The sequence below is a fragment of the Cetorhinus maximus genome, chromosome 10 (genome assembly GCF_964194155.1).
Source record: "Cetorhinus maximus chromosome 10, sCetMax3.hap1.1, whole genome shotgun sequence".
NCBI classification, from domain to species: domain Eukaryota; kingdom Metazoa; phylum Chordata; class Chondrichthyes; order Lamniformes; family Cetorhinidae; genus Cetorhinus; species Cetorhinus maximus.
The window spans coordinates 46,504,193-46,530,750 of record NC_135888.1 but is presented as its reverse complement, the minus strand read 5'-3'; the positions used below and the strand labels follow the sequence as shown (position 1 = coordinate 46,530,750).

At 48.3% G+C, this 26,558-nt stretch overlaps 1 long non-coding RNA gene across 1 annotated transcript in view; it reads left to right on the top strand.

Moving 5' to 3' along the window:
• The window catches only part of LOC144685662 (uncharacterized), a 666,871-nt gene extending 656,891 nt beyond the window's left edge, over positions 1 to 9,980 (top strand). Inside the window, exon 3 of the long non-coding RNA XR_013577755.1 lies at positions 9,891 to 9,980. This is a non-coding gene — a long non-coding RNA (uncharacterized LOC144685662). The remainder of the gene's footprint in view (positions 1 to 9,890) is intronic.
• Positions 9,981 to 26,558: the final 16,578 nt, after the last annotated feature.

Here is a 26,558-nt window from a genome sequence, read left to right as displayed (position 1 = left end):
CACCTTTCAGGAGTGAAGTTTGGAAACACTTCTCCACACAGAGGGCCATAGAAGTTTGGAACTCTCTTCTGCAAAGGACAATTGATGCCAGATCAGTGTAAATTTTAAATCTGAGGTTGATTGTTTTTTGTTATCCAAAGGTATGAAGATTTAGGAGGCAAAAACGGTACATGGAGATAGCTCACAGATCAGCCATGACCTCATTGAATGGGGGAGCAGGCTCGAGGGGCTGAATGGCCTCCTCCTGTTTTTATATTCCCATGCCACACATCCTCCTGAATGTTTAGTCAATCATCGTCCCCCAGGCTGATAGTAAATGATGTTCTGATATGCCATGTTGTGACTAAGAGACCCCTTGTCCAGTGAAACATTAGCCCAGCTTTGATCCTTTGTGAATTGCCAGAGGTTTGTGTGTTTATCTTATTTCATAGGTGTGTCAGCAGAATATGTCCAGGGGGGGATCCTTGTGCTGTGATTGTGCATTACATAAAGCCAGGTATCATCATCTGACCTCTACACAGGCACAGCCCCTCCCTTCACTCCCAGATGGTCATACTCTCTCTTTTCTCAATCATTCATGGTAACTTGCTCTGAATCACTACACACCTGTTTGTATACAAAGAGCTTAGCTCATCTGTTGAGATGAGAAGCAATTGCTTCACTTGCAGGATTGTGAATCTTTGGAATTCTCTCGCCCAGAGAGCTGTGGATGCTCAGCTGCTGAGTATATTCAAGCTGAGATAGACAAGTTTCTGGACTCTAAGGGAATTGAAGGATAGACTGGGCAAGTGGAATTAATGTGAAAAGTCAGCCACAATCTTAAAAAGGTGTGACCTATTTCTGCTCCAATTTTTATTTATTAGTCTTTCACAGGGTGTGGGCACTGCTGGTTGGCCAGTATGTATTGCCCATCCCTAATTGCCCTTGTTCAAAGGGCATTTAAGAGTCAACCACATTACTTTGAATCTGGAGTCACATGTAAGCTAGACCAGGGTAAGGACAGCAGGTTTATTTCTCTAAAGGACATTAGTGAACCAGATGGATTTTTACAACAGTCAACAATGGTTTTATGGTCATCATTAGACTTTGAATTCCATATTTTTATTGAATTCAAGTTCCACCATCTGCCATGGCAGGATTAAGAAGTACCTGGATCTGCACCTAAAGTGCTGTAAACTGCAGGGTTATGGGCCGGGTGCAGGAAGGTAGGATTAGAAAGGGCACCTGGGTGTCCTCGGGCTGACAAAATGGGCTGAATGGCCTCCTTCTGTGCTGTAACTTTTCTACGGTTCCATGGATTTGAACCGGGATCCCTGGGCCTCTGGATCACTAGGCCACTGTACCACTACACCACCACTGGGTGCTGCCAGCAAAGCAAGCATTTATTGCCCTCCCCTAACTGCCCTTGAATAGAGGGCAGTTAAGAGTCAACAACATTGCTGTGAGTCTGGAGTCACATGTAGGCCAGCAGATTTCTTTCCCTGAAGGACATTAGTGAATCAGATGGGTTTTTATGACAATCAATGATAGTTTTATGGTTACTGTGACTAGCTTTATAATTCTAGATTTTTGTTAATGGAATTGAAATTCCACCAGGTGCCGTGGTGGGATTTGAACCCATGTCGCCATGTCATTAGGCTGGGTCTCTGGATTACTCGTCCAGTGACATTACCACAATGCAGCATCTTCCCTTAACGTGTTTTAACATGTCATAAGACCAACACTTGGCCATAGGAGTGGCACAGCCTCTGGGCACTGTTGTCTGTGACTGATTCTGCACACTTATTGTATCTTCATTCCCACAGTAGTGCCTCCATTAGTGCATTCCAATATGCCACCATTCAAACAACCTCTGGACTTCACCACCTGTCACATCTGTATCTGAACTTGGACACAGTTTGTTGTTGCTCCATGCTGATTCCATCCAACCTACATCAAATTCATCCCATCAAAGGGCCAATGTTTTTAACTCTGGACTCCCTTCCATTGTCTCCTCTCTATTCCCTGTTAACTACCAGAATATATCCTAATAATTGCCTCGTAACCTAAGTAACTTGAGGTTTCCCTGTGTTTACTCATGTGTACGTTTCGACTGCTCCTCTAGAACAAGCCCATTACTTCCATTTCCACTTTTATCTACCCCTGCTTATATCTTATACCCTCCTCCTTCTCCCTCAATCCTATTCCCACTAAACTGCTGACCACCCAACTTCCCTCTTGATCCCCATATTAGTTAATATTGTTAATGGTTCTTTCCCTTAAGGTACTGTCCCTCTCCTTCAAATCTGCCATCATCACCCCCTCCTCAATAATCCAACCCTTGACCCTACCATCCTTGCAAACTATTGCCCCATCTCCAATCTCCCTTTCCTCTCCAAAGTCCTTGAATGTGTTGTCTCCCCCCGCCCCAAAACCCATTCTCATCTTTCCCAGAATTCAATGTTTGAATCCCTCTGATCATGTTTGCACCCCTGCCACAGCACGGAAATGGCTATTAACAAAGTCACAAATGACATCCTACGTGACTGTGACAAAGGTAAATCTTCCCTCCTCACCCTTCTTGATCTGTTTGACAGGATTGACTGCACCTTCCTGCTCCAACTGTCCACTCTCCACTGTCATCCAGCCGGATGGGACTGCTGTCACCTGGTTTATTCTTATCTATCTAATCGTAGCCAGAGAATCACTAGCAATAGCTTCTCTTCCTAATCCCAGACCATTACTTTTTGTGTTCCCCAAGGATCTATCCTTGGCCCCTTCTGTTTCTCATCTACAATAAACTCTTCGGCAACATCATCCAAAAACATATGGCAGTTTCTACATGTACCACCAGCTCTACCTCAACACCAACTCCTCCACTATCTCTAAATTATCACGCAACTTGTCTGACATCAAGTGCTGGATGAGCAGAAAACTGCTCTAACTAAATTTTGAGGAGTCTTTGCCTTCAGACCCTGCCACAAACTCCATTTCCTCTTCACTGATCCCACCCTCTCCCTGAAAACAGCCTGAGGCTGAAGGCTGAAGCAATCTTGGTGTCATATATTCCTTTGAAATAAACCACCTCTCCACATCATCATGAAGACAACTGTTTTCACCTTTGCAACATTACCCAATTCCACCCCTACCTCAGCTCATCTGCTGCTGAAACCCTCAGCCATGCCTTTGTTACCTCTGAATTAACTAGCAGGATAGATAAAGGGGAATGAGTAGATGTAATATATTTGGATTTCCAAAAGGCGTTCAATAAGGTACCACATGTAAGGCTACTTAATAAGATAAGAGCCCATCGTGTTGGGGTTAGTATATCGGCATGGATAGAGGGTTGGCTAACTAATAGAAGACAGAGAGCTGGGATAAGGGGGGCATTTTCAGGATGGCAACCTGTAACTAGTGGACTGCCACAGGGATCAGTGCTGGGGCCACAATTATTTACAACATATATTAATGACTTAGATGAGGGAAGTAAATGTACTATCGCCAAGTTTGCGGATGATACAAAAATCGGTGGGAAGGCAAATGGTGAGAATGATACAAGGAGTCTACAGAGAGACATAGACAGGTTAAGTGAGTGGGAAAAATCTTGGCAGATGGAATATAATGTGGGAAAATGTGAGGTTATGCACTTTGGCAGGAAGAATAGAGGAGCTGCATATTATTTAAATGGGGAAAGACTGCAGAAGGCTGCAGCACAGAGGGATTTGGGAGTTCTTGTGCATGAATCCCAAAAAGCTAACATACAAGTTCAACAGGTAATAGGGAAGGCAAATGGAATGTTGGCCTTTATTTCAAAGGAATAGAGTACAAAAATAGGCAAGTCTTGCTAAAACTATTCAAGGCACTAGTTAGACCACACCTAGAACACTGTAAACAGTTTTGGTCCCCTTATCTAAGGAAAGATATACTGGCATTGGAAGCAGTCCAGAGAAGATTCATTAGGTTGATCCTGGGTATGGAGGGATTTTCTTATGAGGAGAGGTTGAGTAGGTTGGGCCTGTACTCATTGGAGTTTAGAAGAATGAGAGGCAACCTTATTGAAACATATAAGATTCTTAGGGGGCTCGACAGGGTAGATGCTGAGAGGTTGTTTCCCCTTGTGGGAGAGTCTAGGACCAGAAGGTACAATCTCAGAGTAAGGAGGTGCCCATTTAAAACAGAGATGAGGAGGAATTTCTTCTCTCAGAGGGTAGTCAATCTATGGAATTCTTTACCACAGAGGGCTGTAGAGACTGGGTCATTAAGTATATTCAAGGCTGAGATAGACAGATTTTTAATCAGTAAGGGAATAAAGGGTTATGGGAAAAAGGCAGGAAAGTGGAGTTGAGGATTATCATATCAGCCATGATCTCATTGAATGGCGGAACAGACTCAATGGGCCAAATGGCCTACTTCTGCTCCTATGTCTTATGGTCTTATGGTTTTTTTCCCATTCCAATGCACTACTGGCTAGTCTCCCACATTCCACCTGCCATTAACTTGAGATTATACAAAACTGTGCTGCCCATTTCCTAACTTGCAGGAGTCCTATTCACCCATCCCTGTGCTCCCTGACCTAAACTGGCTCTGTAATGCCTCAATTTTAAAATTCTTATCCTTGCTTTCAAATGTCTCCATGGCCCCATGCCTCCTTATCTCTGTAATCACCTCCAGCCCCACAACCCTCCAAGAGATATCTATGCTCCCCGATTTTAATCGCCCCACCACTGACGGCCATGCCTTCACCCGCTAAGTCCCTTAGCTCTAGAATTCTCTCCCTAAACCTCTCTTCCTGTCTCTCCTCCTTTAAGACGCTCTTTAAAACCAATCGCATTGTCCCTGATTTTGGTCACCTGACCTAATAACTCTTCATGTATACAAAAAGGGCTTAGGAAGTATGGCTAATAAAATGGGACAGTATGAGCAACAAGGTGTTAAATTAAAAAGCAGAACCATAAAGGTAATAATCTCTGGATTACTAACTGAGCCATGAGCACATTGGCACAGGGTAAATAAGATCAGGGAGTTGAATGCTCAAAGGTTGGTGTGGAAGAAATAGGCTTTGATTCATGGGGCGAGTAACTCAACTTCTGACTCCCTAAACCCTGTCCACCATCTGCAATGCACAAGTCAGGAGTGTGATGGAATACTTTCCACTTGCCTGGATGAGTGCAGCTCCAACAACGCTCAAGAAGCTCAACACCATCCAGGGCAAAGCAGCCCGCTTGATTGGCACCACATGCACCACCTAAAATATTCACTCCTTCCACCACTGATGCACAGTAGCAGCAGTGTATACCATCTACAAGATGCACTGCAGCAACTCAGCAAGGCTCCTTCGACAGCACCTTCCAAACCCGTGAACTCTACCATCTAGAAGCTCAAGGGCAGCAGATAGATGGGAACACCACTACCTGGCAGTTCCCCTCCAAACCACTCACCATCCTGTCTTGGAACTACATCGCCATTCCTTTACTGTCGCTGGGTCAAAATCCTGGAACTCTCTCCCTAACAGCACTGTGGGAGCATTTCAAGAAGGCAGCTCACCACCACCTTCTCAAGGGCAATTAGGGACGGGCAATAAATGCTGTCCTAGCCAGTGACGCCCATGTCCCATGAAAGAATTTTTTTAAATGTCACCATTGCTTCATTTGCTAATCACCTTAAATCTGTGCCCTCTGGTTCTCAATCCTTCCATCAATGGGAACAGTTTCTCCCTATCTACTCTGTTCAGACCCCTCATGATTTTGAACACCTTTATCAAATCTCCTCTCAACCTTCTCTTCTCCAAGGAAATCAGTCCCAACTTCTCCAACCTATCGATTGAAGTTCCTTATCCCTGGAACCATTCTCGTGAATCTTTTCTGCACCCTCTCTTTCTAATGCCTTCACATCCTTCCTAAATGTTGGTGCCTAGAACTGGGCGTAACACAACAGTTAAGGTTGAAACAGGTTTAACATAAATTCCTTGCTTTTACACTCTATTCCTCTATTGATAAAGCCCAGGATACTGTATGCTTTATTTACCACTGTCTCAGCCTGTTTTGCAGTCTTCAATGATTCATGCAAATATACACCCAGGTCCCTCCGCTCCTGCACCCCCTTTAGAATTGTACCCTTTATCTTATATCCCCTCTCCCTGTCCTTCCTACCAAAATGAATCACTTCACACTTCACTGCATTAAATTTCATCTGGCACTTGTCATCCCATTCCACCAAACTGTCTACGTCCTTTTGAAGTTCTATACTATTCTCCTCACAGTTTACAGCACTTTCAAGTTTTGCATCATCCACAAACTTTGAAATTGCTTCCTGTACAGCAAGGTCTAGGTCATTAATGTACATCAGGAAGAACAGGGGTCCCAATGCTGACCCCTGGGGAACCCTACTACATATCTCCTATGGTCCAGAAAGTGACCATTAACTGCTATTCTCTGTTTCCAGTCACTCAACCAATTTCATGCTGCCCCTGTCCCTTTATTCTGTGAATTATAACTTCGCTCACAAACCTGTGGTGCAGAATTTCATCAAATACATTTTGGAAGTCCATGTACACCACATCAACAGTGTTGCCCTCATCAACCCTCTCTGTTACCTCATCAAAAACTCCAGCAAGTTAGTTAAATGCAATTTGCCCTTAACAAATCCATGCTGCCTTTCCTTGTTTCAGCCACATTTGCCCAAGTGTCTATTAATTTTGTCTTGAATTATTGTTCCTAGAAGCTTCCCCACCACTGAGGTGAAATTGACTGGCCTGTAGTTACTGGGCTTATATATACACGCTGCTTTGAACAAGGATGTACAGTTGAAATTCTTTAGTCCTCTGGTACCACCCTGGAAATTTTCTACAGCAATATGTTTCCAGCCCAATGAGAAAGGAGACACTGCTAGACCTGGTACTAGGGAATGAGGCGGGCCAAGTAGGTCAAGTATCAGTAGGAGAACGTTTAGGGGACAGTGATCATTGTATCATAAGGCTCAAGATGACTATGGAAAAGGACAAGAAACAGCCCAGAGTAAGGATAATTAACTGGAGTAAAGCCAAAACCAATGGGGTAAGGACAGATCTGGCCCAGATAAACTGGAATCAAAGATTGGCTGATCAATGGGCAGCCTTTAAAAGAGAGATTGGGCACAGTCAAGGTATATTCCCAGGAAAGAGAAAGGTAGGGCAAATAAATCCAGAGCTTCCAAGATGACAAAAGAGATAGAGATTAAGATGAAGCAGAAGATCAGGTGAATAATACAACAGAGAACCAGGCTCAACATAGATGGTTCAGAGAGGAAGTGAAAAAACCCAACAAGAGAAGCAAAGAGAGAATTAGAGAGACTGGCACCACCCCTGAGTCTAAGGAAGGCTGAAAAATTATGGCCAATGCCCTGCGGAATTTCTACTCTCACTACCCTCAGTAGCTTGAATGCATGTCATCCATTCCTGGTCCCTTGTCAACTTTAAGTACAAAGGCCCTACCAAACACCTCCTCCTTATCAATTTTAAACCCTTCAAATGTCTGAACCACCTCCTCTTTCACCATGACTTGGGCAGTATCTTCTTCCTGGGTAAAGGCAGATGCAAAGTATTCATTGAATGTCTCAGCCATGCCCGCAGCCTCCACATAAAACAGTGCACAGTAACTGGGCCTTTAAGAGCCTCAATAGGGCCAAGGGTGGGTGGGTTGCCTGATGCCTTTCCTGTCCACTGTAACGTGGGAGACAGTTCAGGGATGAGTGGGAAGGCATTGGGAAGGCCACACATTTTATTTTACAAGCCCACCTGTCCCCACTTTCAAACATAGCGACAAAAGGCCATAAAATACAACCTGTTAACTCTCATAACTCTCAAATTAAGAGCGGCCGCAGGATATCATCAATGAGGCCACGATTACAGAACATTGCACAATCAAAACAGATAGAATTAGAATCGTTCCACATCTGATGTGTTCCAGTTCAACCACTTCACAGCCTCTTTTTTGAAGCATTTACATATGTTAAATGTTTGCCCTTGCCCATCCATGGTTATGCCAAGGGCATTCATATTCTGTGAGGCAGTGTGGGACTGGGTCACAGATAGGCAGGTCCAGACCAACACAGAACAGTAGCTGCCACTCCCTGAATGTCCAGATTGAACCAGTTGCATTTTATAACAATTCGGCTGCTTTAATAGTTTATTTTTTGGCTGAATCCAGCTCACAAAGTATTGAGTTCAATTTCAAGGCTTACCATCGTAAGGAACTGAACTGGACCAGCTGTTTTAATACTGTGGCTACAAAAGCAGGTCAGAGGCAGGGAATTCTGCTGACTCCTGACTCCTCGAAGCCTGTCCACCATCTGCAAGGCACAGGTCAAGAGTGTGATGGGATACTCCCCTCTCACCCGGATGAGTGCAGCTCCAACAACACTCAAGAAGTTTGACATCATCCAGGACAAAGCAGCCCACTTGTTTGCATCCCACCCACTCCCTTAAAGATTCACTCCCCCCATCTCTGATGCGCAGTGGCAGCAGTGTGTACCATCTACAAGGTGCATTGCAGAACTCATCAAGACTTCTTCAACAGCACCTTCCAAACCCTCAACCGCTGCCACCTAAAAGGACAAGGGCAGCAGACACATGGGAACACCACCACCTGGCAGCTCCCCTCCAAGCCACTCACCATCCTGACTTGGAAATATATCGCTGTTCCTTCACTGTCGCTGGGTCAACATCCTGGAACTCCCTTCCAAACAGCACTGTGGGTGTACCTACACCACATGGACTACAGTGGTTCAAGAAGGCAGCTCACCACCACCTTCTCAAGGGCAATTAGGGATGGGCAATAAATGCTGTCCTTGTCAGCAACACTCAGAAGCCATGAAAAGATAGAAAAAATATTTGCATGCACTATGACTGGGTAACTGCCTCAACACCATAAGCACTGGCCTGTCACGCGCACGCAACACATACATATATGTTGGAGGGAAATATTTAAAAGTTGCTTGCAGTTGTGCCTCAATGGATCAACCCCCTGTCTCTTAATCAGAAGGCTGTGGGTTCAAGTCAGTAACTTGAACATATTGCTGACACTCCGGGGCAGTACTGAGTGCTCCAAATAACCCATCTACCCCACCCTTCAAGCATCACCTGCCTCGCATGTGGCAGAGTCAGCAGATCACACATTGGACTTATCAACCATCTCAGACCCATCAAACCAGAGAGGAAGCAAGTCATCCCCGATCCTGAGGGAAGAAGAGGGAGTGTTGTACTGTCGGGAGTGTTGTCTTTCCCATGACATGTTCAGCTGAGGTCCTTTCAGGCTCTGTGGCACTATTTTGGGACAGAGCAGGGGACTTCGCCTGGTGTCCTGACCAATATTTATTCCCCAACAAACACCACTTAAAACAAATTATCTGTTCATTGTCTCGTTGCTGATCGTGGGATCTTCCTGTGCAGGAATTAGCTGCTGTATTTCCTACGTCACAAGAGTGATGACATTTCAGAAGCACTTCACTGGCCGCATGTGAACCAGTGTGTGCCACAGAAATGCAACTCTTAATGGGGAAATAACAGAGTCGGCAAATGCAAACTGTCTAATCGTTTACATCTGAAGCAGTATAAAATTTAAACAGGAAGTTTGAAAGCTGCTTCCCAAACCGACTCACTGGCAGGGCCGAAATGAGAATCAAACCTACGGTTGAATTGTGGCTGAGAGGCTGCTCCACAGCCCCATCCAATGGCCAGAGCCTGCAGCTACATTGAAGATTCAAAACTGGGTTATCCAGTTGAGGTGTTTAAGATGATAAAAGGGATTGATAAGGTACATAAACAATTTCCTAAGCTTGGGTCATGGGTGTAGCCCAGAACAAGGGCGCAGAACCTTCAAATTAGAGCTAGGCTGTTCGGGGGTGATGACAGGAAGCACTTCTTCACACAAAGGAAGTAGAAATCTGGATAAAAACAAAAAACTGCGGATGCTGGAAATCCAAAACAAAAACAGAAACAGAAATACCTGGAAAAACTCAGCAGGTCTGGCAGCATCGGCGGAGAAGAGCACAGTTGACGTTTCGAGTCCTCATGACCCTTCAACAGAACAGAACAGAACAAATCTGGAACTCTCTTCCCCAAAAAGTTGTTTGAAAATTTCAAAAATGGGATTGATGGATTTTTATTAAGTAAAAGCCATTAAGAGTTATGGAACCAAGATTGATTATTGGGGTAAAGATCAGCCAGAATCTAATTCATTGGTGGAACAGATTTGAGGGGCTGAATGTTCTGTTTCTATTCCCTATATTCCTATGTTCTCGATATCCACTGTATCTTTTCTCATTTAATCTGTATTAAATCTTACCTGAGCATCTTTGTGCTAAGTAGGATAATCCCAGTTTCCCTTGTCTTTCCACATTGAGAGTGTCACTGCTGTATGAAAAAAAATCATAGGAATGGTCACAGCACAGAAGGAGGCCTTTCGGCCCATCATGTATGTGCTGGCTCCCTGCAAGACTGAATCGCCCAGTGCCACTCCCGCTCCAACAAACAGGAGAAGGTTAAAGAGGGAAAGATCTTTATTGTCCATGGAGTATCCTGAAGTGCCAGACGGTAAGTGAATCTGTTTTTCAAAGTGCAGTCCCCATTGTTAAATTGGTGAGGGCAGCAATCAGCCAAGAGTAATGGATAATGACCATTTCATCTGTTTCAAGTGATTGAAACAACAGCAACTTGCATTTATAAAGCGCCGTTAGAATAGAGAATCATCCGAAAATGCTTCACAGAAGAAGTATTATCAAACAAAATATGAGGGTGAGCCACAAAAGGAGATATTAGTGTCCTGAGATGACCCTTTTTATCTGTGGACTCCAGGCATGGTATTTAATTACCAGACAGACTGTAATCATACTCTAGTATCTGCTTAACACTTGTTTATTAGTATTACATCTAAAGAGGTTACAGAGTAGGCATGTTGCTCCTGGGCATGGTGTATGAACCTCTCTCTCATGTCTAACACATGACTGACTGATGTCAGTGATTCATCTATGTCATACATTAGCACATCCCATCTGTTAACCCGTTATACTACACCTCCCCCCAGGTATACTATCCAATTTTCAACAACAATGTGAAACTAACTCTTTGGGCAGGATTTGCGGGTGGGCGGGCTCAGCGGGTGGGCCCGGGAGCGGCTGCGAAATGGTCCACCGCCTGGGATCGGCCCCTGACAGTAATTTCACGGTGGCTGGCCAATTAACGGGCAGCCGGTGTGAAACGCGGGCTGAGAGCCTCAGCGCTGTTGGGGTGCGGGCGGGAGGAGCGCGAGCGCTGAAGCTTGCATGTGCGCGGAGGTGCACTCACTGAAAGCTCCCTGAAGGCACAGAGCTGCCTCAGGGAGCTGGAGATTTTTAAAATGAGAAATGAAGAAGCAACAAATAATATAAACATGTTCCCACATGTGACTCAGTCACATGAACAGGGACATGTTCAAAATGAGTTTTTTTTAATTGTTTTTTTGTTCAGTTTTGGAAACCTCATCCTGCCCGTGGATGAGGTTTCGCAAAAATGCAAAGGCTGCCTGGTCTATTCGCCTGCCCACCAATCGTAAAGTTGGATGAGCATCAAAAATTTCAATTTAATTACCTGCTTAAGGGCCTTAATAGGCCACTTAATTGTTGGCGGGGGCATTGCCAATTCTCGAACACACCTGCCAACTGAGCTAGTGCGCGTTATTTCAAGTTTGGGCATGTTAGATGTGCGCCCGCATAGCGAGCTGAGAATCCTGGCCTTTAACTACTTACATTACATTTCTGTAACTCTCTTTTTACAACTTGTTACGGACCGGAGGGGGATTAACTTAAACAGCCCTGATTTCTTCTCTCACTACCCGTCCATAAACAGAAAGGTGTTTTTGATTTCTGATTTCCCCCCTTTATAAGTGGTGGTGTATTTCCCACCAACCCTTCAGTTTTGGAGTGATCGAACTCCACAGAAAACTCGAGATAAAGTTAAATAAGAGGGTTGGTTTATTTTACACACGCACAAAATGCGGGAAAGGGGTTTTCATAATATCCGCCCCTTTTTGCACTCATACAATGAAAGAGGGATAAGGGAAAGAAAGGCGTACAGGGCAAGACCACGATAAAAATAAGAGTTATGGTTTCACATGAGTCCAGATTCCAGAATCAAAACCCCAGTAGCGAATTCCTTCAGAGATTAGCAGGCTGAAACTGTTGCAGGGTGATCTGACTTTCCAGAAGCGATGACTTTCCCGATGGAAGAAGACACGTGGAGATGAATTAGGCTTGAAGGCACAGATACAGAAGTTTCAATGTTCCAATAGCTCACAGTGTAGATGAGGGCCAGGAGCATCATCTGGACGGAGCTCTTTCTGCTGTTGACGTTTCGAGTCCTCATGACCCTTCAGCAGAACTGAGTAAAGTTAGGAGAGGGGTGAAATATAAGCTGGTTTAAGGTTTTGGGGGAGGGGGGGTGGTGGGGGGGGGAGAGAAGTTGTGTGGGGGGGTGGTTGGTTGTAGGGACAAGCAGTGATAGGAGCAGATAATCAAAAGATAATCATGACATCTTTCGATTATCTGCTCCTATCACTGCTTGCTTGTCCCTACAACCACCCCACCCCCCAACTTCTCTCCCCCCACCCACCCCCCCCCCACCCCACCCCCCACCTCCCCAACCTTAAACCAGCTTATATTTCACCCCTCTCCTAACTTTACTCAGTTCTGCTGAAGGGTCATGAGGACTCGAAACGTCAACTCTTTTCTTCTCCGCCGATGCTGCCAGACCTGCTGAGTTTTTCCAGGTAATTATGTTTTTGTTTTGGATTTCCAGCATCCGCAGTAGTTTTTTGTTTTTATCTTTCTGCTGTTACCTGTTAGATGGTAAAATGGTAGACTGCCTGGGCTCAGTTCCACACGGCAATATTACACGTTCTAACAGCCTGAGGGGGGTCATGTGACTTACTTCCCCCTTCAAATCCTGGATATTGGACAGAAGACGTATTTTCCCAGGTCCAGAATCTTGAGGTATTTAATAGAGGAGTCAGGGTCCCTTTTGTCCTTTGCAGACATATCATCTCCAGTGGCTATAATTCTTCATTAGAAATGTAAAGAGGCTTAGTGCAGTTCCAGGGGTGCGGAGGGGCTGGCAATGGGGGAGCATTAGTGCCTTTTTAGAGAGAACAAGTCTCTGCTGTTTGTCTGAAGGCTAGAAATTCCTCTGGTATGATTCATGGCAAGTCAGGGTAAAGCCTTGTCCAGTTTTAAAATAAAAATAACAATTTTGTAAAGTAGCCAGGTTGAGGTAGATTATATGTATCTTTTTTTTCTTCCTGTCTTCTGGCCAGGACAAACTACAGCTTCTACTCATCTCCAACCCCTACTCTTCCCCCTCCCCAAGTCACAGTCCTCATATTTAGGGAAGGTATCTGGGAGACATGAGAGCTCTCTTCTGCGTCTGAGAGGACATCATCATCTGCGGAACGGGACAGCAATTTAGCAACATTTCTGGTAAGCAGAGTGTAGGTTTCAGAGCTACTGAACTGCAAGGACAATGGGGACTTTTCAGCTAAAGGTTGATCCAAGAGAGAAGGCTGAGGAGAATCAACCTTTGGACCCTCTGGGACCAGAAGAGAAGAGCTCAGGGTTCTCTGAGGAACTTAGTTAAAAACAAAATACTGCGGATGCTGGAAATCTGAAATAAAAACAGAAAATTCTGGAGAAACTCAGCAGGTCTGACAGCATCTGTGGAGTGAGAAACAGAGTTAGCATTTTGAGTCCAATTTGACTCTTCTCCGGAACATTCCGTACATTAGCATACCTCATCTGTTAACCCTTTACACTACAATTAGGACAGCTGACCAAAAGCTTAGATAATCAGAAAGGTTTTGTGAATGTCTTGAAGGAGGAGAGATGGCTGGAGAGGCAGAGAGGTTTAAGGAGGGGATCTTGGGGCCCAAGCAGCTATAGTCACAGCTGTCGAAGGTGGAGAAATACAAACTGCGGATACCCAAGTGGCCAGAGTTGGAGGAGCATAGATATCACAGAGGACTGTGGGGCTGGAGGAGGTCACAGAGATAGGGAGAGGCCAGGCCATAGAGGGATTTGAAAACAAGGATGAGAAATTCAAAACTGAGAGATTGCCTCAATTTATGTCAGCGAGCACAGAGATGATGGGTAAATGGGACTTGATGTGAGTTAAAGATACAAGCTTTTGGATGAGCTCAAGTTTAGGTGGAAGATGGGAGTCCACCAGGTGTTTATTTGAATAGGCAAGTCTAAAGGTTACTAAGGTATGGAACCAGGCTTCAGCAGCAGGTGAGCTGAGACAGGTGGGGATGTTGGGGGGCAGGGTAGGTTTTTTTATTATTCATTTACAGGATGTGGGCGTCGCTGGCTAGGCCAGCATTTATTGCCCATCCCTAACTGCCCTTGAGAAGGTGGTGGTGAGCTGCCTTCTTGAACCGCTGCAGTCCCAGTGGTGTAGGTACACCCACAGCGCTGTTAGTTGAGCGATGTTACAGAGGTGGAAGTCTGTGGGGTTAGTGACGGCATGGACATGTGGGTGAACCATAACACCACTACAGGCTGGGTCAGCCTCAGGGAGAGGGGTGGGGGCCTGTGGCTACAGAATAATGTTTTTGATGGGCTAAGAAAATGGCATAAAAACAAAATACTTGTGATGCTGGAAATCTGAAATAAAAACAGAAACTAAACAGAGATTTTTCAGCAGTTTCACAAAGATAATGGTTTCGATTTCCCCAATCTTTAATTGAAGGTAATTTCTGCTCACCAATTAATGGATGATGCGGGGCAAGCAGTTTTACAGGTGAGAGGTAGTGGAAGGGTTGAGGTAGAGCTGGGTGACCTCAGTGGAAACTGATCTTGTTTTTCCAATGATGTCGCTAGGGGCAGCATGTAGATGAGAAATAAGAGGGGGAAAAGGATCGACCCTTGGAGAACCCCAGAGGCTATGGTGAGGGAGAGGGAACAGAAGCTGTTGAAAGTGGTTTTCTGGTGCTGGTAGAGAAATGCTGGGGAGAATCCTCCTGTTCTTCTTTGAATAGAGCCATGGAAACTCTTATGCCACCTGAGTGATACCACCTGAGCAGGTAATATGTACCTGAAAAACAGCACCTCTGACAGAGCAACACTCCCCCAAACTCACCTTCTTGACAGTGTGACACCCCTTCATTATACCCACTCTACCAGTGCAGTGCCTTCTCAGTACTGACCCTCTGACAGTGCAACACTCCCTCAGTCATGACCCTCTGGCAGTGCAGCTCTCCCTCAGTACCGGCCTTCTGACAGTGCTGCGTTCCTTCAGTACTGACCCTCCAACAGTGCAGCACTCCCTCAGCCATGACCCGCTGACAGTACAGAGCTCTTTCCTTACTGACCCTCTGACAGTGCAGTGCTCCCTCAGTACCAGCCTTCTGACAGTGCTGCGTTCCTTCAGTACTGACGCTCCAACAGTGCAGCACTTCCTCAGTACTGCTGACCCTCTGGCAGTGCAGCGCTGGCTAAGCCGTGACCTGCTGACAGTGCAGCACTCCCTCAGTACTGACCCTCCAACAGTGCAGTGCTCCATTAGTTCTGACCCTCCAACATTGCAGCACTCCCTCAGTAAGGACCCTCTGACAGTGCAGCACTTCCTCAGTACTGACCCCCCAACAGTGCAGTGTCCCCTCAGTACTGACCCTCCAAGAGTGCAACGCTCCCTCAGTACTGACCTTCCACGAGTGCAGCACTGCCTCAGTACCAACCCTCTAGGAGTGCAGCTCTCCCTCAGTGCTAATCCACCAAGAGTACAGCACTCCTTGATTACTGACCCTCCAATAGTACAACACTCACTCAGAACTGCCCCTCTGTCAGTGCAGCATGCTGTTAGTACTGATCCTCTGAACTTGTAGCGCTCCTCTGTAGTGTCCATCTGACAGTGCAGCACTCCCTTGGTACTGTCCCTCCGACAGTGCAGCACTCCCTTGGTACTGTCCCTCCAACAGTGTCACCCTTCCTCAGTACCGACCCTCTGACAGTGCAGCGCTCCCTCAGTACTGACCCTGTGACAGTGCAGCACTCCCTCAGTACTGGCCCTCTGGCAGTGAAGCACACCCTCAGTACTGACCCTCTGACAGTGCGACGCTCCATTAGTACTGACCCTCCAACAGTGCAGCACATCCTCACCCATGACCCGCTGACTGTGCAGAATTCCCTCATTGCTGACACTCTGAGATTGCAGTGCTCCTTCAGTACTGACCCTCCAACAGTGCGCTTCTCAATTAGTACTGACCCCCCAACAGTGCAGCATTCCCTCAGTCATGACCCTCTGACAGCACAGCACCCCCTCAGTACTGACGCTACAGCAATGCAGCTTTCCCTCAGTAGTTACCCTCTGACAGTGCAGCATTCCCTCAATACTGATCCTCTGATAGTGCGGCGCTCCCTCAGTACTGACCCTCCAACAGTGCAAAGCTCCATTACTACTGACCATCCAACAGTGCAGCGCTCCCTCAACCAAGACCCGCTGACTGTGCAGAACTACCTCAGTACCGACCCTCCAACAGTGCGGTTCTCTATTAGTACTGAATCCTCCACCAGTGCAGCACTCCCTCAGTACTGACCCTCTGACAGTGCAGCGCTGGCTCAGTCTTGACCCTCTGACAGTGTGGCAATCCCTCAGTACTGACCCTGTGACAGTGCAGAACCCCTTCAGTACTGACCCTCCACCAGAGCAGCACTCTCTCAGTACTGACCCTCTGACAGTGCAGCGCTTCCTCAGGTGCTGACCCCCCCCAACAGTGCAGCATTCCACCGGCACTGACCCTCCAACAGTACAGCACTCCCCCGGTACTGTCCCTCCAACAGGGCCGCCCTCCCTCAGTACCGACCCTCTGACAGTGCAGCACTCCCTCAGTACTGACCCTGTGAGAGTGTGGCACTCCCTCAGTACTGACCCTGTGACAGTGCAGCACTCCCTTAGTACTGACCCTCCGACGGTGCAGCATTCCCTCAGTACTGACCCTCTGACAGTGCAGCGCTGGCTAAGCCGTGACCCGCTGACAGTGAAGCACTCCCTCAGTACTGACCCTCCAACAGTGCAGTGCTCCATTAGCACTGACCCTCCAACAGTGCAGTGCTCCATTAGTACTGACCCTCCAACAGTGCAGTGCTCCATTAGTACTGACCCTCCAACAGTGCAGCACTCCCTCAACTATGACCCGCTGACTGTGCAGAACTCCCTCAATACTGACCCTCTGACAGTGCAGCACTCCCTCCACACCCACCCTCCAACAGTATGCTTCTCTATTAGCACTGACCCTCCAACAGTGCAGCACTCCCTCAGTACTAACCCTCCGACAGTGCAGCACTCCCTCAGCCATGACCCTCTGGCAGTGCAGCACTCCCTCAGTACTGACCCTCCAACAGTGCAGCACTCCCACAGTCATGAGCCTCTGACAGTGCAGCACTCCCTCAGTAATGACCGCTGTCAGTGCGGCGCTCTCTTGGTACTGACCCTCCAACAGCCCAGCGCTCCATTAGTACTGATCCTCCAACAGTGCAGCACTCCCTGAGTACTGTCCCTCCAACAGTGCAGCGCTCCATTAGTACTGACCATCCAACAGTGCAGCACTCCCTCAGCCATGACCCGCTGACTGTGCAGAACTACCTCAGTACCGACCCTCCAACAGTGCGGTTCTCTATTTGTACTGAACCCTCCACCATTGCAGCACTCCCTCAGTCATGACCCTCTGACAGTGCGGCACCCCCTCATTACTGACGCTCCAACAGTGCAGCACTTCCTCAGTACTCCTGACCCTCTGGCAGTGCAGCGCTGGCTAAGCCGTGACCTGCTGACAGTGCAGCACTCCCTCAGCACTGACCCTCCAACAGTGCAGTGCTCCATTAGTTCTGACCCTCCAACAGTGCAGTGCTCCATTAGTACTGACCCTCCAACAGTGCAGCACTCCCTCAACTATGACCCACTGACTGTGCAGAACTCCCTCAGTACTGACCCTCCGACATTGCAGCACTCCCTCAGCCATGACCCTCTGGCAGTGCAGCACTCCCTCAGTACTGACCCTCCAACAGTGCATCACTCCCACAGTCATGAGCCTCTGACAGTGTGGCGCTCCTTTAGTACTGACCCTCCAACAGCCCAGCGCTCCATTAGTACTGATCCTCCAACAGTGCAGCAATCCCTGAGTACTGTCCCTCCAACAGTGCAGCGCTCCATTAGTACTGACCATCCAACAGTGCAGCACTCCCTCAGCCATGGCCCGCTGACTGTGCAGAACTACCTCAGTACCGACCCTCCAACAGTGCGGTTCTCTATTTGTACTGAACCCTCCACCATTGCAGCACTCCCTCAGTCATGACCCTCTGACAGTGCGGCACCCCCTCATTACTGACACTCCAGCAGTGCAGCACTTCCTCAGTACTGCTGACCCTCTGGCAGTGCAGCGCTGGCTAAGCCGTGACCTGCTGACAGTGCAGCACTCCCTCAGTACTGACACTCTGACAGTGCAGACCTCCCTCAGTACTGACCGTCCAACAGTGCAGCAATCCCTCAGTCATGACCCGTTGACAGTGCAGCACTCCCTCAGTACTGACCCTCTGACAGTGTGGCACTCCCTCAGTGCTGACCCTGTGACAGTGCAGACCCTCCGACTGGCAGCTCTCCCTCAGTACTGGCCCTCTGGCAGTGCAGTACTTCCTCAGCACTGATGCTCCAACAGTGCAGCACTCCCTCAGTACTGACCCTCTGACAGTGCAGCATTTCCTCAGTACTGACCCCCCAACAGTGCGGTGTCCCCTCGGTATTGATCCTCCAAGAGTGCAGCGCTCCCTCAGTACTAATCCACCAAGAGTACAGCACTCCTTGATTACTGGCCCTCCAATAGTACAACACTCCCTCAGAACTGCACCTCTGTCAGTGCAGCATGCTGTTAGTACTGATCCTCTGAACTTATGGCGCTTCTCAGTATTGTCCATCTGAAAGTGCAGCATTCCCTCGGTACTGTCCCTCCGACAATGCAGCATTCCCTCAGTACTGTCCCTCCGATAGTGCAGCACTCCACCGGCACTGACCCTCCGATAGTGCAGCAGTCCACCGGCACTGACCCTCCGACAGTGCAGCACTCCCTCAGTACTGTCCCTCCAACAGTGCTGCCCTCCCTCAGTACCGACCCTCTGACAGTGCAGCACTCCCTCAGTACCGACCCTCTGACAGTGCAGCGCTCCCTCAGTACCAACCCTCAGACAGTGCAGCACTCCCTCAGTACCGACCCTCAGACAGTGAGGCGCTCCTTCAGTACTGGCCCTCCAGCAGTGCAGCACTGCCCCAGCCATGACCCGCTGACTGCACAGAGCTCCATCATTACTGACCCTCTGACAGTGCAGCACTCCCTCAGCACAACCCTCCAGCAGTGCGTTCTCTATTAGTACTGACCCTCCAACATTGCAGCACTCCCTCAATACTGACCCTCTGATAGTGCAGCACTCCCTCAGTACTGACCCTCTGACAGTGCAGCACTTCCTCAGTACTGACCCCCCAAGAGCGCAGTGTCCCCTCAGTACTGACCCTCCAAGAGTGCAACGCTCCCTCAGTACTGGCCTTCCACGAGTGCAGCACTGCCTCAGTACCGACCCTCTAGGAGTGCAGCTCTCCCTCAGTGCTAATCCACCAAGAGTACAGCACTCCTTGATTACTGACCCTCCAATAGTACAACACTCACTCAGAACTGCCCCTCTGTCAGTGCAGCATGCTGTTAGTACTGATCCTCTGAACTTGTAGCGCTCCTCTGTAGTGTCCATCTGAAAGTGCAGCACTCCCTTGGTACTGTCCCTCCGACAGTGCAGCACTCCCTTGGTACTGTCCCTCCGACAGTGCAGCAGTCCCTCGGTACTGTCCCTCCAACAGTGCCATCCTTCCTCAGTACCGACCCTCTGACAGTGCAGCGCTCCCTCAGTACTGACCCTCCAACAGTGCAGCACATCCTCACCCATGACCCGCTGACTGTACAGAATTCCCTCATTGCTAACACTCTGAGATTGCAGTGCTCCTTCAGTACTGACCCTCCAACAGTGCGCTTCTCAATTAGTACTGACCCCACAACTGTACAGCACTCCCTCAGTCATGACCCTCTGACAGCACAGCACCCCCTCAGTACTGATGCTACAGCAATGCAGCTTTCCCTCAGTAGTTACCCTCTGACAGTGCAGCATTCCCTCAATACTGATCCTCTGATAGTGCGGCGCTCCCTCAGTACTGACCCTCTGACAGTGCAGCGCTTCCTCAGGTGCTGATCCCCCCAGTAGTGCAGCATTCCACCGGCACTGACCCTCCAACTGTGCAGCACTCCCTCAGTACTGTCCCTCCAACAGGGCCGCTCTCCCTCAGTACCGACCCTCTGACAGTGCAGCACTCCCTCAGCACTGACCCTGTGAGAGTGTGGCACTCCCTCAGTACTGACCCTGCGACAGTGCAGCACTCCCTTAGTACTGACCCTCCGATGGTGTAGCATTCCCTCAGTACTGACCCTCTGACAGTGCAGCGCTCCCTCAGTACTGACCCTCCAACAGCGCAGCGCTCCATTAGTACTGATCCTCCAACAGTGCAGCACTCCCTGAGTACTGTCCCTCCAACAGTGCAGCGCTCCATTAGTACTGACCATCCAACAGTGCAGCACTCCCTCAGCCATGGCCCGCTGACTGTGCAGAACTACCTCAGTACCGACCCTCCAACAGTGCGGTTCTCTATTTGTACTGAACCCTCCACCATTGCAGCACTCCCTCAGTCATGACCCTCTGACAGTGCGGCACCCCCTCATTACTGACGCTCCAACAGTGCAGCACTTCCTCAGTACTCCTGACCCTCTGGCAGTGCAGCGCTGGCTAAGCCGTGACCCGCTGACAGTGCAGCACTCCCTCAGTACTGACACTCTGATGGTGCAGACCTCCCTCAGTACTGACCGTCCAACAGTGCAGCAATCCCTCAGTCATGACCCGCTGACAGTGCAGCACTCCCTCAGTACTGACCCTCTGACAGTGTGGAACTCCCTCAGTACTGACCCTCTGACAGTGCAGCACTCCCTCAGTACTGACCCTCTGACAGTGTGGCACTCCCTCAGTGCTGACCCTGTGACAGTGCAGACGCTCCGACTGGCAGCGCTCCCTCAGTACTGACCCTCTGACAGTGCAGCATTTCCTCAGTACTGACCCCCCAACAGTGCAGTGTCCCCTCGGTATTGATCCTCCAAGAGTGCAGCGCTCCCTCAGTACTAATCCACCAAGAGTACAGCACTCCTTGATTACTGGCCCTCCAATAGTACAACACTCATTCAGAACTGCCCCTCTGTCAGTGCAGCATGCTGTTAGTACTGATCCTCTGAACTTATGGCGCTTCTCAGTATTGTCCACCTGAAAGTGCAGCATTCCCTCGGTACTGTCCCTCCGACAATGCAGCATTCCCTCGGTACTGTCCCTCCGATAGTGCAGCACTCCACCGGCACTGACCCTCCAACAGTGCAGCAGTCCACCGGCACTGACCCTCCGACAGTGCAGCACTCCCTCAGTACTGTCCCTCCAACAGTGCCGCCCTCCCTCAGTACCGACCTTCTGACAGTGCAGCGCTCCCTCAGTACCGACCCTCAGACAGTGCAGCACTCCCTCAGTACCAACCCTCTGACAGTGCAGCACTCCCTCAGTACCGACCGTCTGACAGTGCAGCGCTCCCTCAGTACCGACCCTCAGACAGTGCAGCACTCCCTCAGTACTGACCCTCAGACAGTGCGGCGCTCCCTCAGTACCAACCCTCAGATAGTGAGGCGCTCCTTCATTACTGGCCCTCCAGCAGTGCAGCACTGCCCCGGCCATAACTGCACAGAGCTCCCTCATTACTGACCCTCTGACAGTGCAGCACTCCCTCAGCACCGACCCTCCAGCAGTGCGTTCTCTATTAGTACTGACCCTCCAACATTGCAGCACTCCCTCAATACTGACCCTCTGATAGTGCAGCACTCTCTCAGTACCGACCCTCCAGCAGTGCGTTCTCTATTAGTACTGACCCTCCAACATTGCAGCACTCCCTCAATACTGACCCTCTGATAGTGCAGCACTCCCTCAGTGCTGACCCTGTGACAGTGCAGCGCTCGCTCAGTCATGACCCACTGACAGTGCAGAAGTCTCTCAGTACTGACCCTCTGATAGTGCAGCACTCCCTCAGTACCGACCCTCTGACAGTGCAGCACTCCCTCAGTACTGGCCCTCCAACAGTGCAGCACTCCCTCAGTCATGACCCGCTGACCGTGCAGAACTCCCTCAGTACCGACGGCGCAGCACTCCTCCATTACTGACACTCTAAAAGTGCTGCACTTCATAGTACTGACCCTCCAGCATGCAGCATTCCCTCAGCACTGTCAGTCGACAATGCAGCGCATTAGCCTGAATGCTCCACGAGTCGAGTACTTCCTCACTAGTCCACTGGAAGAGTCAGCCTTGAATAGAGTGGGAACTTTAATGCATATCACCAAGCTAGTGGCAGTGGTTATCCCTGCCAGTTATATCTGACTCCCTGGCCTTCGCTGAGGGCATCTGTCACTGTCAGGGCGGTTTGTCTGTGTTGTTAGGGATTGTGCGACCTGAGCTGATGCTATGACTTTATTCCCAGGAAGAGGTGACATCTGCACCCATCAGCAGTGCTGGCTGCATTAGTGGAGGTGGGGAGGTTAGGATGGGGGGGTTCGATGGCAATGGTGTAGTGGTATTGTCTGGGTTTAGTAACCCAGAGGCCTAGGGTTAATGCTCTGGGGATGCAGGTTCGAATCCTGCCACAGCAGAGGGTGGAATTTGAATTCAATAAAAATCTGGAATTAAAAAGTTTAATGATGACTTTAAAACCATTGTTGATTGTTATAAAAACCCATCTGGTTCACTAATGTCCTTTAGGGAAGGAAATCTGTTGTCCTTACCTGGTCTGGCCTGCATGTTACTCCAGGCTGCAACAATGTGGTTGATTCTTAAATCCCCTCTGAACAAGGGCAATTAGGGATGGGCAATAAATGCTGGCCTAGCCACTGATGCCCACATCCCATGAATGAATAAAAAAATTCCCCTGAGGTCCAGCAGATTCTTTATATATTGTGAGAAGGTTGTCTGGGGGTTGGCAATGGGGTGATTTGCATGGGGTAAATGGGTGGATGGTAGGAGGGTGGATGGGGGATGGGGGAGGGCATTCTGGATGGGTCAGGGGTTGATGGGGAAGAGGAGCGGGTAGGGATGTGGATGGTGGAGGGGACGGTCAATGGGGAAGGGTGCTTTTGGGTGAGGGGGTGGATAGGTGAGGGATGGGGAGGGGAGGGCGGATTGTAGAGGGGCTGGCTGTTGGAACCTAGAGGTCATGTGAGGAAACCACCAAAAATTGATCCAATCAAGGTTGATTTCAGGAGGGGCAGAGCTTGACAAATATTGGCCGCAGCATTCCTTGTCATCGAGCAGCAATAAACATGGCCTACATTCTGCTGACAGAGCTGTGGGTGTTGGGGTAAGGGGTCGGGTTTGGGCCAGGACAGAATGGGGTTTGTATGTGGAGCTCTCATTACCTGAGAGCTCTATCCATTCATGTCAAATGGTCACCTGGACAGGGTAGCAGAGAGCTGCTGTCACCCAGAGAACCATTCCTCATGAGGACACAGGCCGAGGGAGAGAATGAGGCAGAGAATGAAAGAGAGAGAGAGAGTGAGAGAGAGAGACAGACTGTGACTGGAAGGCAGAGTGTGAAGAGGAGGCAGACCGTGAAAGAGAGAGAGAGACCTTGAGAGAGAGGCAGACTGTGAGCAGGCTGAGAAAGAGAGTAACAGTGTGAAGAATCAGACTGTGAGGGAGAGATAGAGAGAGAGAGAGAGATTGTGAGGGAGAGAGAGAAAGAAACTGTGAGGGATAAAGAGAGAGAGAGAGAGAAACAGACTGTGAGTGGGAGAGTGACCATGAGAAAGAGGCAGGCTGTGAGGGAGGGTGTTGTGAGTGGTGGCTGAGTTGGTACTATTGATAGAGTTGATCAGCAGACACATCTTGGGTGGAAACTTTAAGTTTATTTACAAGTACTCAGTAGCAACTACACGTGTGCATTCACCCACAACTCTATCTCTACTACTGACTACTGAGGTAGCCCACGCTACTCTCCTGTTGATTACTAAAGATCATGTGATCTTCCTTAACAAGTATTATTCTTAAAGGTACATTACACACTAAACAAAACCATAATTATTACATTCCTCCCCCTTTAACTCAGGTATGCATATTATATTTACAAATATATTTTTTTAAGACAATATAATATTTACACTGGGTAAGGAATTTACAAGTTCAGTCTTCTGGTGGTTTCCTGATGTATGTAGAACATCTCAGCTCCACAACTTCAGATTCTTTGTCAGGAACCTCCTTTTCCAGAGTTGTCTGAATATTAGGTGCGTCAGTGGAGTTACAGGAACATCAGACATGTCTGCACAGGGTTGAGTATCCTCTACAGGAAATGCTGACCCGGTCGTGAACACTGGTGGAACCAATTCTTCGTGATTTGTTTCTCTCTTCCTTAAATGGTCCACATGTCTCTTCATGACTCAGCTTTCTACCTCCACATGGTAAGTTAGAGGTCCAGTCACTGCACTTATTTCACCCGGTAACCACTTTGGTCCCTCTTCAAAGTTCTTAACGTATACCATCTCTCCCAAGGTAAATCTCCTCTCGCGACTATGCCAATCCTGTCTAGTTTTCTGGCCTCCCTGACTCCTTTGCACCTTCCCCTCTAAATTCAGGATTATTAAACTCAATTCATCCTGAGACTGCATTTCATCAATAACTCCACAGGAGTGACAACTGTCGTGTGAGGGGTAGTACTGTAACAAAAAAGAAAGCTTGCTAGCTTGGTTGTTAAGGAATCGCCAGTTAGCTTTCTCATGCCTGCCTTGAACGTTTGAACTGCCCTTTTGGCCAGTCCGTTTGAGGAAGGGTGGCACAGTAAAAATTTTTACATGAGTGATACCGTTGAGGCTGATGAGCTGTTGAAACTCAGCACTCGTAAATGCCGTGCTGTTATCAGAGATGATACTTCTGGTAGTCTGTTAATGGCAAAACTTTGATGTAGTTTCTCAATTGTAGCAGCCGGAGTTGGTGACTTCACCTCATATATGTCCAACCATTTTGAGTGGGCATTGACAGTGAGCAGAAACATTGTTCCCAGGAAAGGGTCTACCTGGCCACTCCCAAGGTTGTAACGGAGCTGTCACTGGTAATTTTTGCAGTTTCTGACATTGCACACAATTATTCGCCAAACCCTCTATTTCGCCATCCATCCCAGGCCACCATAGCTGTATGCTATATCCCTTTGGAGGAACTATCACTTGTGCTCCCTACAATAAGATGCCATCCTGACTGGTTATTTCATGTCTGCGGTTGAAGTGCAGTTTCATTTTGTCAGATACAGGCTCTTGTGACCAACCATGAAGCACTTGTTCTCATATTTGTGATAGGACTGGGTCCCGACTTGTCCAGTCTCTGATCTGTTTAGCACATACCGGCGAGGAATCTAAGAAATATAACAGGGAAACAAGTAACTGTGGAACTGGGAAGTGCTCATCATTTTCTTGCAAAGGCAAACGACTAAGTGCATCAGCGTTTGCGATGTGGTTGCCAGGCTTATGTACGAAAGTGTATTCGTATGCTGCCAGAATTAACACCATTCATTGTATTCTTGCTGAGGCTATGGGTGGTATTGTCTTGTCCTCACTAAACAATCCTAGCAATGGTTGTGATCTGAAACAATTGTAAAATGGCGGCTGTGTAGGTACTGGTGAAATTTCTTGACGCCAAAGATGATGGACAGGCCTTCTTTTTCTATCTGCCGGTATCACTTTTTCGCTGTGGTGAGCGTATTTGATATGTAACCTATTGGCCATTCCGTGCCATTGTCCATCCAATGAGAGAGCACTGCTCCCACTCCGCAGGAAGATGCATCACATGTCAGCACCAATTCTTTCGTCTGGTCATAATGCACTAATAGATTGGACGAGTGCAACAATTGTTTCACCTTTATGAAAGCTTCTTCCTGGGGCGCCTCCCAAGACCAATGTTGGTTCTTTTTGAGTAGAGGATGCAGGGGGCAGCACTGTAGACAAATTGGGCAAGAACTCCCCATAAGAGTTGATAATTCCTAGAAATGATTTGAGCTCCGACGCGTTCTTTGGCAAAGATGCCTCTCTTATGGATCTCACTTTCTCCTCTACCAGGTGAATCTACTGGGTGACCCAAATAAAAGTGAATAAATCTCCAGGTCCGGATGATTTGTGTCCCAGACTGCTGAGGGAGGCAAGGGAAGAGATTGCAGGGGCTCTGACCCAAATTTTTAATTCCTCTCTGGCCACGGGGGAGGTGCCAGAGGACTGGAGAACAGCTAATGTGGTTCCGCTATTTAAGAAGGGCCGTAGAGATAAGCCAGGGAACTACAGGCCAGTGAGTCTCACGTCAGTGGTAGGGAAACTATTGGAGAAAATTTTGAAGGAATCTATCTCCACTTGGAGAGGCAAGGTTTGATCAGGGATAGTCAGCATGGC